General features: G+C 41.8%; 1 pseudogene; it reads left to right on the top strand.

Moving 5' to 3' along the window:
• The first annotated feature begins 1,102 nt into the window (after positions 1-1,102).
• Positions 1,103-14,351, top strand: LOC103405689 (cycloartenol synthase-like; annotated as a pseudogene).
• The last annotated feature ends 2,820 nt before the right edge of the window (positions 14,352-17,171 follow it).

Below are 17,171 nucleotides of genomic sequence, written 5' to 3'. Positions count from 1 at the left end.
GTCAGTAACAGACAATAAAGAGAAGCTTTCTCAAAAAGGATGAAATCCAAATTGCAGTATAAACACAATGGGCAAAGAGCTCATCTACAAAACTCGTTTTGCGACGAATATAGATGCCAAACTTCACAAGACTAACTTCAATAAATAAGATCACGACAAATAATACTCCAATAACTTATTAAAACATACATTAATTACGTGCAATGGTCCATGGTAAAATGAACAATACGTTACTAATTTTGTAAAATATTAATTTACGACGGTCCATGTCTTTTATGGTTGACAAAATCTCTTGGTGCACATGAATGGATGGAGATCAAGCTGTCCATTATTTTCCCTTCATGCATGCTCCTAAGATCCCATTGCCAGCATGCGGGTGCCTTTTGGAGATCATATTTTTGCTTTTAAATTAATTATTATTTCCCTAGAGTTTGTTTAGCTCTTGATATAAATGTATGAAAAAAAAAATCAGAGAACTGATTGCATCAAAATAAATGCATTTATAAATTTTGTGTTCTCCTGGCGTATATATCATTTGCTTAAACTAAAAAAAAAAAAAAAAAAAAAAAAAAGAAGCCAAATCTCGAGAAAAAATAATCCAATCTTTATCTTTGGATTGTGTTCCTTGAGGTGCAAGGAAGCTCATATCTAAAATAATGTCTTGATAATATAGAGTTGTGATTGGTGGTGGCCCTAGGATAGAAATAAAATGGTTATGTGGTGAGCAAGAACAATACTGGCAGTGATGTAGTGAATAGTGGTTAAGATTTGTGTATATATCATTATCCAGTTATACTGGTAGCTGTTTGAAATTAAATATGAATATTTTAATGCAAATTATGCATAAAGAATCAATTTTCAATTCAACTCATCGAACACTAGTCTAAAATAGTATTTGTTTGTTTATACAACAATGGGGAGACGTATTCTTTTGAGGATGTGAAGAAATATCTCATGTAAAAAATTTAGCACGTTTTGCCAGTGTTTATATAAAGAGTTAAATCACTTCTGATATTCTATTTAGTTTATTTTTATGATGAAAATCAACTTCATTCAATTCTCACATCAAAAGTTTATTAGGTTTTGCCAAGATTCATAAGATTTGAACAACTTCTCCTATTTCTGCTTAGTTTATTGTGAAAACTTAACCTCATTCAATTTTCAACTTAAGTATAATGAAACTTGTACACTGTTATATCAAACAAGTATTTAACTATTTATTAGAAGAATTGTTGCGTTCACAACTTCACGTGGATTTAGCGACGCATTCAAAGTATATACAATCTCATTGGCAGAGAGAGAGAACAAAGTAAAAAATGTGGAAGCTGAAGGTAGGGGCAGAGACAGTGGGAGGAGAAGGTGGCGGTCAACGGCTGAAGAGTGCGAACAACCACTTGGGCCGCCAGGTGTGGGAGTTCCATCCAGAGACTGGAACCCCAGGAGAGCTTCAGCAAATTGAAGATGCCCGCAAGGCTTTCTGGAACCACCGTTTCGAAAGGCGGCACAGCTCGGACCTCCTCATGAGAATTCAGGTTCTTTCATCTGGGTTTTTCTTCATTTTTCAATTCATTGACACTTTTTCTGAAGAAATTGAATATACTGGACACGGGTGAAAAAAGGTTAATTATTTACTGAAATTTGAATGCAAACTGTTCAAATTATGGTTGCGGTGCTCTGGATCATTGAATTATGTATAAAATCAGTTAGAACTGTGCTCTATTTGACAGTGCTGTTGAACAATGCGGTCGGGTTTTTCACACAGTATTGTTGGAACTAGGATTTCATTTGTAGTATTAGGCATTGTAAGTCTGAATGATGTTTTTCTTTCGGGTGATCTGTGTTTGAGGTACCGTGTTCTCCAATTGAGCTCTTTGAGGTGTTTTTGTATAAAACTTAAAGTTTTCGGTGTGTTTTATCCATTCTTAGAGTTATTGTCCTCAGTTATGACTAATTTGTTAAACCCTTTCCAATATGAGCGAAGAATTTTAGTGGTTTTGGGCCAAATCGTATGAGTTTTGAAGTTAAAATGTTTTGTAACACTACTTTCCATTTTTTATGTATGTGTTTTGTTCTTATTTCTGAAATGTAGTTTTCAAAGGAGAATCCATGTGCCACTAATCTACCACAACTCAAAGTTAAAGATCAAGAAGAGGTGATGGAAGAGGCAGTGACAACCACATTACGAAGGGCTGTTAGTTTCTATTCAACAATCCAGGCGCATGACGGTCATTGGGCTGGGGATTATGGGGGTCCCATGTTTCTGCTTCCTGGTTTGGTAAGGGAGAAAATAGTAATGACTGTGTAATCCAGAAGATGAAAATAGGAAAATCTGTATGTCATGATTAAACATGAGAAATAAGTTTGACATTCCTAAAGATGGCTGCATATTCATTTCGGAACTTCACAGCCTTTCTTCTTAGTGAAAAATGAATTAACCAAGATTATTATTTTTTTCTTTATTATTTGGTCCATTCGGTAGTTGTTGGGTGACCAAGTATTACTTACCAATTGCAACAGATCATTACACTTTCAATTACTGGAGCTCTAAATGCTGTGTTATTGAAAGAGCATCAACGTGAGATGTGCAGATATCTCTATAATCATCAGGTAAGAACAGTTTTCATGAAATTAATGCCTTTTAAGAAAGCTTCAATTTCCGCATAGAAAAATGAAGAAATTCACTGATGAATTGTTTTTGCAGAATGAAGATGGGGGATGGGGTCTGCATATTGAGGGGCCAAGGGGCAATCGAACTAGCACGCAAGTGGATATTAGACCATGGTGGCATGACTGCAATTACTTCATAGGGGAAAATGTGGCTTTCAGTATGAACTCAGTGTTTTTCTTGTTGGATTCTACCAAGGGTGTAGTCTTTTGAAAATATTAGCTGACTCTTTGGTGGGTATAGGTACTTGGGGCATATGATGGTCTGGGAATAATCCACTTCTGCCTGAAGTATGGCTATGTCCTTACGCTCTTCCATTTCATCCAGGTCTCTGCATCTGTTTTACTGGAGTTTAGTTGTACAGGTAATTATTGATGACGGTTCATTTTGCACATGTTTTTAATTCTTACCTGGATGTTTTATACAAGTTCTAGGAAGATCTATACTATCCGCACCCAATGGTACAAGATATCTTGTGGGGGTCTCTTCACTATGTTTATGAACCTATTTTCACACGTTGGCCAGCAAAAGAATTGAGGAAGAGTTCTTTGAAGACTGTAATGCAGCATATACATTAAAAAGGTCGTACCCAGTGCACAAGGCTTCCGCTTTACGCAGGGTCTGGGAGAGGTGAATGTCGGCTAGCCTTACCCCCATTTATGGAGAGGCTGCTCCCAAGTCTCGAACCCGAGACCTACCGCTCATGGACGAAGGCACTCAAGTGCGACCTCTAATGCAGCATATACATTATGAAGATGAAAATACTCGGTACTTATGCATAGGGCCTGTTAACAAGGTATGCATTCAGAATAAATTTTATGCATATGATCATCTGTCAATAAGGGCGTCAGGTAGTCGACAGCCGGCACTCCATGATCACGTCGAATCCTTATGAAAATGAATTCAGAACAAAATTGCGCTAAAGCTAAGGCGTCACCCGTAAGTGGCGCGCTGTGTGGCCCGAGCACAGTGATAAGTGAGCAAGGGTCGCTGTATCTCCATCGGCACCCGGATGCAGTGTTAAATGAGCAAGGGGGCCATAGAAACTTCTTTTCGAACGACTCCACTCAAAGTTGTTTGGGAGCATATGCTCCTATCAACTTTACACGGGACACACAAAAGAAGTACTTTGATCCTATTAGACGGGGGAGGGTGAAGAAGCTAGGACAGAAGGGTAGAGTTCAAGAGAGCAAAATGCGTTTAGGAACGTGGAATATAGGAACCTTAACGGGAAAATTTATGGAAGTAGTGGAAGTTATGGTGAGGAGAAGGATAAATATTATGTGCCTACAAGAAACTAAGTGGGTTGGTAGTAAGGCAAAAGATCTAGAAAACTCAGGGTTTAAACTTTGGTATTCGGGCACAAATAGAACGAGAAACGGTGTTGGCATCATCGTGGACAAGACCTTGACACAAGATGTTGTAGATGTCAAGAGGGTAGGAGATAGAATCATGGCAATCAAAATTGTAATAGGACAAGAACTTATCAATGTGATTAGTGCGTACGCACCTCAAGTAGGGTTGGATACGAGTTCGAAGGAGAAATTTTGGGAAGACCTTGGAGACTTGGTGCAAGGAATTGCTCAGACGGATAAGTTATTTATAGGAGGAGATTTAAATGGACACGTGGGTAGGGAGACAGGCAACTATGGAGGTTTTCATGGTGGCCATGGTTTTGGGGAGAGAAACGAGGATGGGGAAGCTATCTTGGATTTTGCAATGGCATATGATCTCTTCTTAGCCAACACCTTCTTTCAGAAGAGAGAAGAACATGTGATCACCTACAAGAGTGGGTCGTCAAAAACACAAATAGATTTTCTTCTAATGAGGAAAGAGGATCGTATAACTTGTAAGGATTGCAAAGTTATACCAGGAGAGAGCGTGGCTAATCAACATCGCTTGTTGGTGATGGATGTACATATCAAAAGAGTGAGACAAAGGAACAAGGCTTGGAAGTGCCCAAGGACTAGATGGTGGAATCTAAAAGAAGAAAAACAAGCCATTTTCAAAGAGAAAGTAATCACCCAATGTGTGTGGGATAGAGATGGGGAAGCTAGCCAAATGTGGGATTCCATGGCTAGTTGTATCCGAAAAGTAGCAAAAGAGGTATTAGGAGAGTCCAAGGGCTTTGCCCCACATCAAAAGGAATCTTGGTGGTGGAATGAGGAGGTACAAACAAAGGTGAAGGCTAAGAAGGAATGTTGTAAAGCCTTATACAAGGATAGGACTGATGAAAATGGTGAAAGGTATAGAAAAGCGAAGCAAGAGGCGAAGAAAGCTGTGAGAGAAGCTAAGTTAGCGGCTTACGACGATATGTATAAACGACTAGATACCAAAGAAGGAGAGTTGGATATCTATAAACTAGCTAGAGCAAGGGAAAAGAAGACAAGGGACCTAAACCAAGTGAGGTGCATCAAGGATGAGGATGGAAAGGTTCTGGCTACAGAAAACGCGGTTAAAGACAGATGGAGAGGTTATTTTCATAATCTTTTCAATGAAGGACATGAAAGGAGTGCTTCTTTAGGGGAGTTGAGTAACTCAGAAGAGTGTAGAAACTACTCTTTTTATCGTCGAATCCGGAAGGAAGAAGTGGTTGTAGCTTTGAAGAAGATGAAGCATAGAAAAGCAATAGGCCCAGACGATATACCAATCGAAGTGTGGAAAGTTTTGGGAGAGACAGGTATAACATGGCTCACTGACATTTTCAATAGGATTTTGAAAACGAAGAAGATGCCAAATGAGTGGCGAACGAGCACTTTGGTGCCTATCTACAAGAATAAGGGCGACGTACAAAATTGCATGAACTATAGGGGTATTAAGCTAATGAGTCATACAATGAAGCTCTGGGAGAGAGTCATTGAGCATAGATTGAGGCAAGAGACACGGGTTTCGGACAACCAATTCGGGTTCATGCCAGGGCGCTCAACCATGGAGGCAATCTATCTCTTACGAAGATTGATGGAAAGATATAGAGATGGGAAAAAGGATTTACACATGGTCTTTATAGATTTGGAGAAAGCGTATGATAGGGTCCCAAGAGACATTCTTTGGAGGATTTTAGAGAAGAAAGGAGTACGAGTAGCATATATCCAAGCTATAAAGGATATGTATGAAGGAGCAAAGACTGCCGTAAGAACTCATGAAGGACAAACTGAAAGCTTTCCCATAACTGTAGGATTACATCAAGGCTCATCCTTAAGTCCTTACCTTTTTGCGTTGGTAATGAATGAGTTAACAGGACATATTCAAGATGATATTCCTTGGTGTATGCTTTTCGCAGACGATATAATGTTGATAGATGAAACTCAGGAAGGGGTAAATGCAAAGCTTAACCTTTGGAGAGAAGAGTTGGAATCTAAAGGTCTTCGCCTAAGCCGATCAAAGACAGAATATATGGAGTGCAAGTTCAGTGCAAATGGAGGCCAAAACGAGTTAGGGGTGAGGATCGGAGATCAAGAAATACCAAAGAGTGACCGTTTTCGTTACCTAGGATCTATCTTGCAAAAGAACGGAGAATTAGATGGAGATCTCAACCATAGAATACAAGCTGGATGGATGAAGTGGAAGAGTGCATCCGGCGTGTTGTGTGACCGCCGTATGCCACTGAAGCTCAAGGGAAAATTTTATAGGACGGCAATAAGGCCGGCGATGCTGTATGGCACAGAATGTTGGGCGGTGAAGCATCAACACGTACACAAAATGGGTGTAGCGGAGATGAGGATGCTTCGTTGGATGTGTGGGCACACGAGAAAGGATAAGATTAGGAATGAGGATATCCGGGGTAAAGTAGGAGTAGCCGAAATTGAAGGAAAGATGAGAGAAAATCGGTTACGGTGGTTTGGACATGTGCAAAGAAGGCCTACTGACGCTCCGATTAGAAGATGCGACTATGGGACAGAGGTTCAGGGCCGAAGGGGTAGAGGAAGACCTATGAAAACTTTGGAAGAGACTCTAAGAAAAGACTTAGAGTACTTGGATCTAACGAAGGACATGACACAGGACCGAGCACAATGGCGTTCTATGATTCATATAGCCGATCCCACTCAGTGACTTGGATTTTTCAAGTCTCCAACCGATAAGTTTTCCTCACTCAGGAAATTAAGGGAACACTACCTCAACCTACATGCTCCACTCACAAAGCTTTAACAAAAGAAAATTCAAAGAACTTAGCGAAGAAGGCTTTGGTGTATTTAACACAATACGTTGAAATGAAGGAAAGCTTATTTATTGATATCCCCGATAAGCTACAAATATGTACATATACATAAGTCAAAATAAACAAACAAGAGGGAGCCTTCACAAAGGTTGCTTAGGAGAAGTCTCAGCAGTCGGTAGAGCCCCAGAAAGAGAAGGCACCGGAGGGGGATCATTCGGAGCCTCAGTACTGGACAGAACCCTAGAAGGAGGAGGCATCAGAGGTTGATCATTTGGAGCTTCATTACGCGGTACAGCCCCAGAAGAAGAAGGCAATAAATGCCTTTGGAATAAACCCACAAATCTCTGATGATCAAGTAAAACCTGACCATCAGATTCCTTCATCTGGTCAAGCTTCCTCTTCATGTTTGTAGCTGTTAAGGATTCTCATGCTTGAGTCCTCTAATCTCCTGTTTGAGACTCATCACTTCAGCCGCCAATGATTCAACTTGGCGGGTTCGAGCAAATAGGCGTTGGGCCATATTAGACACAGAACCTGCACACTGAACACTGAGAGCCAGAGAATCCTTAACAGCTAACTCATCAGACCGTTTGGAAAGTAGTCTGTTATCTTTGGGAGTGAGAAGGTTCCGGGCCACCACCGCAGCGGTCATATCATTCTTCATCACGGAATCCCCAACGGTAAGAGGACCAGTAGGGGAGACGAAGGATGGACGCCATATGTTGTCAGGAGAAGGCGGGGCTGCCTCTTCAACAAGGTTCAAGTCAAAACGACGGTCGGAGGGGCCAGACATTTTCAAAGGTGTTGAAGAGAGAAGAGGTCAGACAAATCAAGATCTTAGAAGTGCAAGAATGGAGCTTCTACTGGTGGAGATTCAAGTGTGCTTTGGAACTTAATGCCAACCTCTATAAAAATCTGCACTCGACGGAGCTTCAGAAATCGAAGAGGCGCCTGCTCAGAAATCGAAGAGGCGTTTGCTTTCTCAAAAGCAAGGCTGCTCAGATACCACGAGGGTTGATCTCAGAAATCGAAGAGGCGTTTGCTTTCTCAAAAGCTGGGCTGCGCAAAGACCACGAAGGCCGATCTCAGAAATCGAAGAGGCGCTTGCTTTCTCAAAGGCTGGGCTGCTTAGAGACCACGAGGGCCGATCTCAGAAATCGAAGAGGCACCTACTTTTCCAGCCTTGTCAGCACCTGTCACACGCACACTCAGCTTTGCGGAAATTATGGGCATTCGGTCGAAGACTTCTGGTGAAGTAGAAAGCACATGAGTCGTACTGTTCAATCACCCACTTTTCACACGCAACAGTAGCTCATGGGTACCACAGATAACTTTGCCAAAGTTCTCTGCCAAAGTTGAACACGTGAAGCTTGCAGCTCCCACTACATCGCTCTGACCAAGAAGGGTAAAAGAATAGCAAAGAAACAACACTAACAAAGTTTAGACACATAAATTTTGAAGGTCTAGCTACCATATTATTACCCACAAGGGTAAAGGAACAGTACCACTGCTGGATAATCGGAAAGTCCCTGTGTGTCAACCTCTGTGCTTCGTGGCAAGGTAGACTAGCAAACATGCCCAACCTTTAATCACATTCGAGAAAACACTCCCAACAAGATTACTTGCTCCAAAATCGAAGAGGCACCGTCCTCCGAATCTCGAGAGCCAGACTCCCAACATGACTACTTTCTCAAAAATCGAAGAGGGTAAAGGAACAGTACCATTGCTGGATAATTGGAAAGTCCCTGTGTGTCAACCTCTGTGCTTCGTGGCAAGGTAGACTAGCAAACATGCCCAACCTTTACTCACATTCGAGAAAACACTCCCAACAAGATTGCTCGCTCCAAAATCGAAGAGGCACCGCCCTCCGAATCTCGAGAGCCAGACTCCCAACATGATTACTTTCTCAAAAATCGAAGAGACACCGCTCTCCGAATCTCGAGAGCCAGACCCCCAGCATGATTGCTTTCTCAAAAATCGAAGAGGCATCGTTCTCCGAATCTCGAGAGCCAGATCCCCGATAGGATTGCTTGTTCGAAAACTGAAGAGGCAACACTTTCCCAACTTCAAGAGCCGGATCTCCTTGGATAAAGCTGTCTGTAATCTTCACACGTAACATCAGCTTTCCAGATACCACAAACCACTTTTTCAAAGTGCTCTGACAACGTTAAAACATGTGAAGCTGGCAGCTCCCACTACCGTGCTATGACCAAGTAGGGTAAAAGAATAGCATTACTACTTGTTGTTAAGGAGACTCCTATATATGTCGACCTCCATCCCCAACGGACAGGCAGACCTGCAAAAATGCTCAACCCTTCCTCATATCTGAGAGGGCACTCCCAACGAAGCCTTTCGAAATATTCAGCTTTCTTTCCCCCCGATAATACCTCTGCAAACAAGCTATACTAGAGCAAGAATATCTCATATCATCAGGGTTAAAAGCAAGAGTATCCCATATCATGCTTTTTCCCTGTCTTTTTCTTTGACCTTGTTCTTACCTGCAAGACAAGGAGAAAGAGAGCAATCAGTCAGTACTTGGAATCAAGCTTCTAGCCAGGAACTGACTGCCTGGAACCCCTTACCTGATTACTTACCTGACATTGCTCTCGAGTACTCATCTTCAACATCTTATGCTTCCAGGGAAGATACCGCATCTGCCTGAGGAACAGATAGGGCAAGGGAGAAGGATACAAGGAAGCATGTGGAGACAAGCGTAACAGCACAAGTGCCGATACATCCATTACTCTGTCAAAGCAAAAGTATCCCATATCAGCAGGGTCGAACGTACTCTAGATTTGATGGACTTGTTTTGACCCTCAAATTCTTCAGTCGGCCTTATACTCTGGAGGAAACCAGAAAACCCTCCAGCTCAGTTCAAGAATAAGCCTGTGGAAAGTTACTTCTTCAAAAGCAAAAGTATCCCATATCATCTCTTCTCATTTTCTTCTCTTTATCCTTCATGCTGCCTGCAAGATAGGGAGACTGTGAACAATCAGCCGGAGCTATGATTGCTTACCTTGTCTGTCACCTCTTTCAGCAGATCCCCTAGCTCGGCGACTTGGGGGACTCCTACTACATGGTTTGTATCGCGCTTGACCAAGCCTGAAACTACAAGTAAGCTTCAAGTGAAATTGATACATTACCTTGTGCATCTCCACCAGTTAAAGATACCACCCCTGGATGGAGGAAGAGTACTTCCAGAGAAGATGCCCCATCTACCTATGAGACAGATAAGGCATGTCAAGACGATACCACACTCCGATACTTAGAAGTTTCGTGATTACGAGATCATTCTCCCACAATATTTCCTAATGTCATTTGTACTAAATCATTCACTTGTACTCACTAAAGGAGAGCTTGAACCTATGTACTTGTGTAAACCCTTCACAATTAATGAGAACTCCTCTATTCCGTGGACGTAGCTAATCTGGGTGAACCACGTACATCTTGTGTTCGCTTTCCTATCTCTATCCATTTATATACTTATCCATACTAATGACCGGAGCAATCTAGCGAAGATCACAAAAGCGACCGTTTTCGCTACCTAAGATTTATCGTGCAAGAGAACGGAGAATTAGATGGAGATCTCAACCATAGAATACAAGCTGGATGGTTGAAGTGTAAGAGTGCATCCGGCGTGTTGTGTGACCGTCATAGGTCACTGAAGCTCAAGGGAAAATTTTATAGGACGGCAATAAGGCCAACGATGTTGTATGGCACAGAATGTTGGGCGGTGAAGCATCAACACGTACAAAAAATGGGTGTGGCGGAGATGAGGATGCTTCGTGGGATGTGTGGGCACACGAGAAAGGATAAGATTGGGAATGAGGATATCCGAGGTAAAGTAGGAGTAGCCGAAATTGAAGGAAAGATGAGAGAAAATCGGTTCCGGTGATTTGGACATGTGCAAAGAAGGCCTACTGACGCTCCGGTTCGAAGATGTCACTACTGGACAGAGGTTCAGGGCCGAAGGGGTAGAGGAAGACCTAGGAAAACTTTGGAAGAGACTCTAAGAAAAGACTTAGAGTACTTGGATCTAACGGAGGACATGACACAAAACCGAGCGCAATGGCGTTCTAGGATTCATATAGCCGACCCCACTTAGTGGGAAAAGGCTTTGTTGTTGTTGTTGTTGATCATCTGTCAATAGATCCATACATATATCGACAAGGTTGCCATTGGAATTGCTGAATTGACATGTTTCTTTGGTTTACAGATTCATTCAGTATGTAGTTGTGTGCTTCTTGATTGCCTATTTCTTAAATGATGTAGGTGTTAAATATGCTTTGCTGTTGGGCAGAAGATCCAATCTCAGAGGCATTCAAGTTGCATCTCCCGAGAATCCCTGATTACTTATGAATCGCTGAAGATGGCATGAAGATGCAGGTCAGTTATAGCATTAAATTGTCTCGAACTGATTTTAAGAATTTTCCCATCTCTTCCCGACTCCCTCTTTCTTACCTGAAGCGATCTCAATTTGGTCTGGCATCGCTAGAGTTTGTTACAAACTTACGACTTTGCTGACATGCTGCTGCTTGTTTTTTTTATCTAATGTTTTTTTTCCTTTTACTGCAGGGCTACAATGGAAGTCAAGCATGGGATACTTCTTTTGCCATTCAAGCGATCATATCAACTGACCTTGTTGAAGAGTATGGACCAATTTTAAGAAAAGAGCATCAGTATATCAAAGATTCCCAGGTTTTCGTGAGCAGAAAATTTTACTGTATCATTTAACAATTATGCTCATTATCCTTGCTTGACTAGTACTTTTGCTTTGAAGGTTTTAGAAGATTTTCCCGGAGATCTGAACTTTTGGTATCGTCACATTTCAAAAGGTAATCTCAACAGCTGATCATGGATGGCCTATCTCTGACTGCACAGCAGAAGGGCTGAAGGTAGCTTGAACACTCAGCATGTCACATACAGACATTCCTTTTATTACAAATTTAATATTTACTTCTTTGTCCAGGCTGCTTTATTACTATATAAACTTCCAGCAGAAACAGTTGGGGACTCATTAGATATAAAGCGCTTTTATGATGCTGTAAATGTTACCCCTTCCTTACAGTTAAATCACTGGCTATACGGGAGTTGAATCTTACCAGACATAATGTGTCAACCTGTATTCTCTTTATAATTTATATTTTCAAAAGAACCCTCTTGTCGATATGTCACAATTCTTATCAGCAGCTCGAGTCTTAATTTGTTGACAGAATATTTACATATTCCTGCATATTGGTTTTATGAGTATTTAACTATTCCCCTAATCTTTGGATTCTTGAAGTACTGCAGAATGACAATGGTGGTTTTGCGACTTATGAACTAACTAGATCATACCAGTGGTTGGAGGTAAGTATCATTTATATGCTGCCTAGCCTGCTCATGTTTTTTACCATCATCTAATATGAATCCATAATGCATATGCTTAACTCTATCCTATTTTTAGCTAATCAACCCTGCCAAAACTTTTGGTGACATTGTTATTGATTATCCATAAGATTTCTGTACACTTTATTTTGAATTTATCCTATATCATGGAAAATGCCTTAAGTCATCTTGACTGGAACGGGGATGAAGATATGTTGAATGCACCTCAGCGGCAATTCAAGCATTTGCATTGTTCAAAAAATTATGTCCAGGGCATAGGAGTGAAGAAATAGAAAACTGTATTGCTCGTGCTGCAAAGTTCATTGAAACGGTACAAGCAACAGATGGATCTTGGTTTGTTTCTGAATTCAATTAAAAATACGTTTATACATATATACAGGGCATTTCATTCGTGTTTGGATGTATGTTGGCTGAATGGTTTTGGTTGTATTGACTTCGATGTGTAGTCCAAGTGATCCACGAAGTCAATGCAATCCCGCTAGCAGTGGTCTTTGGCATCCACGACTTGCACAATTGAGAACTCATGCATGCATACACATTTATTGCGTGATGCTCTCTTGTTAGACAGTCAGACATGTAAATTACGGTCAAGTTTAAAACACTGCATATTCGAACATCATTCCATCTTGCCAACAATCTTTATCAACAGTCGAACGACATAACATGTTAGACTGTTTGGTAGGACAGAATCTCACCTCTTTCTCCCTCTCTAGTGTTTGACAATTTAGAAACTTAGTGATCTTGAAAGTAGTCGCACCAATTTACACGGAGATTTATGATAGGTATGGTTCCTGGGGAGTATGCTTCACCTATGCTGGGTGGTTTGGAATGAAGGGTTTGGTTGCTGCGGGAAGGACATACGAAGACTGCTCTAGCATTTGTAAAGCATGCGACTTTTTGTTATCCAAAGAGCTTCCTTCAGGTGGATGGGGAGAAAGCTATCTATCATGTCAGAACAAGGTTTAATGATTCCTCAAATTTGAAATATACTTTCTTTGTCTTTCATACCCACGGAGCTTGCTACATTCCTTCAGTCAGTTGCTGGTTTTCACTCGCATACTTATTTGGCAAAATGTATGATCTACATTACACTTGCATCACTCTAATGCCGACTGTTTATATGTCAGGTGTACACAAATCTCAAGGACAATAGGCCATAAATAGTTCATACTGCATAGGCTATGTTGGCCCTCATTGGTGCCGGGCAGGTACATTTGGATATCAAATTCATTTCTCCTACTTCCCATGTGATTTATTGAATTTATCCTTCCTAGTTCTTCATCCACTTATCAAACTGGCTGCTGGCTGCTGCATAACGAATCAATGCTTCTGGCTGCTGCATTTTGAATATGCTTCTGGCAGCTGCATAATGAATCAATGATTTGCAGCTAAACATAGTTTTTGGAACCTTTTACGAATAACTGTATGAACTTCCACATGTTGCTGACTTTAATACCTGTATTTTCTTCTCATGTTCGCCTCTTTGAAAGGCTAAGAGAGACCCAACTCCGTTGCATCGGGCAGCTAGGGTACTAATCAATTCTCAAATGGAAAATGGAGATTTCCCTCAAAAGGTAATCTAGCAACTAGAAATAGAAATCCATTATGTTTGGTTTGATTATAGACATGTTAACTGCAATTTTCAACACATCTAGCCAATGTAGAAGAAAACTGTACAGAGAGAAATGCAGGTGTAAAGACCTTTAAAAAAGAAAAAGATATATCGTGAATCCTTGATTACCCCCTGTGAATTCGAAACCGCATAGCTAATATTCAACCTATTTGTAACTAGCACTACCCGTAATGTTTTCATTCCCCATACAGGAGATCACTGGTGTCTTCAGCAAGAACCGTATGATCAGCTATTCAGCCTACCGAAACATTTTTCCCGTCTGGGCCCTCGGAGAATATCGTTGCAAGGTATTGGACGCCCCCTGAATGATGTCTATTTATTGTTTTATTGTTCAACGCTTAGTCCTCCGGATAATGAACTGATGTTTATAAACCTGTATGAGAGCTACTTCAACTCAGCTCAAAACCATGTAATTCTATTGCCAACATACTTCAAATAATCTTATGTTTATTAATTTCAAAATTGTCTTTGATCTATTCAGAGATAAAAGAACACTTTGAATTTCGTTATCCATTAGTTGTAATCCTGACTAGTTCGATCATGATTTTCTGTAATGAGAAAATGTAATAATACTTCAGGGTTGAATTTATGTGAACCTACTGTCGATGCAAATTTCCGCCGTCTTTAGTCTTGACGAAAATGTACATGCAAAACAATTAACACATTTGATCAAAACCTAAGCCTCATGTCCCACGAGGTTTTTTTGTTTTTGGGGGGGGGGGGGGGTTAGGTCAACGGATTGACCTCTGATGCCTAAGTTTCTTTGAGAGAGTAAAGTATTTAGGGCTTTTTTAAAGTTGCAAAAACTCTCAAAATTTGGTAGAATATGGGGTATTTATGGGGATAGGGCCGTCCATAGTGTTTAATGGAGAAATATTCTCTAAATATTCTCAAGATAATAAATAGGAAATAATATCTTCAGATAATGGTGTAATTATCCCTAATTGATTTAAATTAGGATTACTTACTTGATTGGAGTCAATCTTCAATGGAAATGTATTAAATATAGGATTTGGGTAATTAATCCTTATCTTTAATTCTTTGCCAAGGGCAGGTGAGCTGTGGACAGTCGTATTTAGCTGCTGAGATCTCCAGGAATGTGAGCTGCGTGTTGGAGCATCTGAGAAGCATGCCCATTTATTGTGGGCAATCTTGTCTTTCTTGAATAAAAGTCAACGTGTCGCCTCTAGAATTTTTGGGTTTATTTTTGGCTCCATAAATGCCTCCACACCTACTGTGCTGCATGCAGGAAAATGATAGTAGGTGTAGGAATCCCAAGCTGCTTAGGCTTGTAGAATTGTTTCCCAATTTGAACTTGATCTTCCTTCTTGATTGGGAGATAGACTTCTTGTAGAAAAAGAAAAATAATTGCCCCCAATACCTATTTAATTCTGCCTTAAGTAGAGGATTAAATAAATTTGGAGAACAATTGTCACATCCCGGCCCGGGCCAGGCACCACCACATCCCGGGCTCGACTCTACCGTAGCACGATATTGTCCGCTTTGGGCCCCAACCACGCCTTCATGGTTTTGTTTTTGAGAACTCACACGAGAACTTCCCAATGGGTCACCCATCATGGGATTGCTTTCGCGCGAACTCGCTTAACTTCGGAGTTCTTACAGAACCCCGAAGCTAGTGAGCTCCCAAAAGGCCTTATGCTAGGTAAAGATAGGAATATACATATAAGGCTTACAGGATCCTCACCGTAGCACGATATTGTCCACTTTAGGCCCTGACCACGCCCTCACGGTTTTATTTCTGAGAACTCACACGAGAACTTCCCAGTGGGTCACCCATCAGTGAGCTCCCAAAAAGCCTCGTGCTAGGTAGAGATGGGAATATACATATAAGACTTATAAGATCCTCACCCCTGGGCAATGTGGGATCTTACAACAATCATTATTCCAACAAAGAAGAGAAGTCAGAGGAAATTTTTATTGCCCTTCCCCTAGTGTTATTCTTTTCTTGCCTTTGTAAAGAGTTGTCTCTTGTTGTTGTTCTTCTCATCCGTGCAGCACCAAGTTAAGAAAAATTTGAATTTTCTTCTTCATGAATTTTTTTGGAAGTTTTGGGACTTGAAAAATTGGCTCAGTGGGTGCCAAAAAGGTTGGTGACACATGGCATGGAAGTCGGGGGCTACTGTGCACGAATGGCTAGCATAGTGGTGCAGTGCGGGGGTAGGCTGGTGCAACCCATGTGGATGGGCACTGGGGCTCATAAGGGCCGGCTCGAGATTGGCCCTTGGGGCTGCTGGGGATGGGCCCATGCAGCAGACCGGCGTGAGAGAATGAGAGTCCAGCTTGGGTCGGCTCTTGGGCTTAGGTGGCCTGTGTAACATCCCACATCGTCCATGGGAGTGGATCATGTAAGCCTTATATGTATATTCCCATCTCTTACTAGCATGAGGCCTTTTGGGAGCTCACTGGCTTCGGGTTCCGTCGGAACTCCAAAGTTAAGCAAGAAGGTGGCCAAAACACTCCCATGAAGGGTGACCCACTGGGAAGTTACTCATGAGTTCCCAGAAACAAAACCGTGAGGGCCTAAAGCGGACAATATCATGTTACGGTGGTAGAGCGAGCTCGGGAAGTGGTCCGCCCCGGGCCAGGATGTGACAAATGGTATCAAAGCCAATCTCTGGCTGGAAGTGTGCCGACGAGAACGTCATGCCTCTAAGGAGGGTGGATTGTAACATTCTACATCATCCAGGGTTATGGATTCTATAAGCCTTATATGTATATTCCCATCTTTAACTAGCACGAGGCCTTTTGGGAGCTCACTGGCTTCGGGTTTCGTCGAAACTTCAAAGTTAAGTGAGAAGGTGGCCAGAGCACTCCCATGATGGGTGACCTACTAGGAAGTTGGTTATGAGTTCCCAGAAACAAAACCGTGAGGGTGTGGTCAGGGCCCAAAGCGGACAATATCGTGCTACGGTGGTGGAGCGAGCCCGGGAAATGATCCACCCCGAGCCGGGATGTGATAGCCTGCCTCTGAAGGAAGAGATAAAGCGGATAAAGGATGAAGCGTTGGCTTGCCCGATCGTTGTTGTAGAGCCTGCCGCCAACGAGGGTGGAAAGAAAAGGCTTTCCTTACCTCCTTGTGAGCCTTCGGCTGAGAAGAAACCAAAGACTTTTTCTGCTGCTCGTGGAAACTCGTCTGCTGCTGAGAAGCTTGTCATTGATCTAACTTTCCCCCAGGGGCGAAGAAGGCCGTTGAGCATGAGCCTATGAAACCTGCTGTTTCAAAGGTGACCGTGTCCATTGCTGAGAAACTTGCCTAGCGGAAGAGTTCGGTGATGGCTCTAGTGTCCAGGTTTGTATCGAAGCGTTTG

The sequence above is a fragment of the Malus domestica genome, chromosome 17, assembly GCF_042453785.1.
Source record: "Malus domestica chromosome 17, GDT2T_hap1".
Lineage (NCBI taxonomy): Eukaryota > Viridiplantae > Streptophyta > Magnoliopsida > Rosales > Rosaceae > Malus > Malus domestica.
This window is presented reverse-complemented; position numbering and strand designations above follow the sequence as displayed.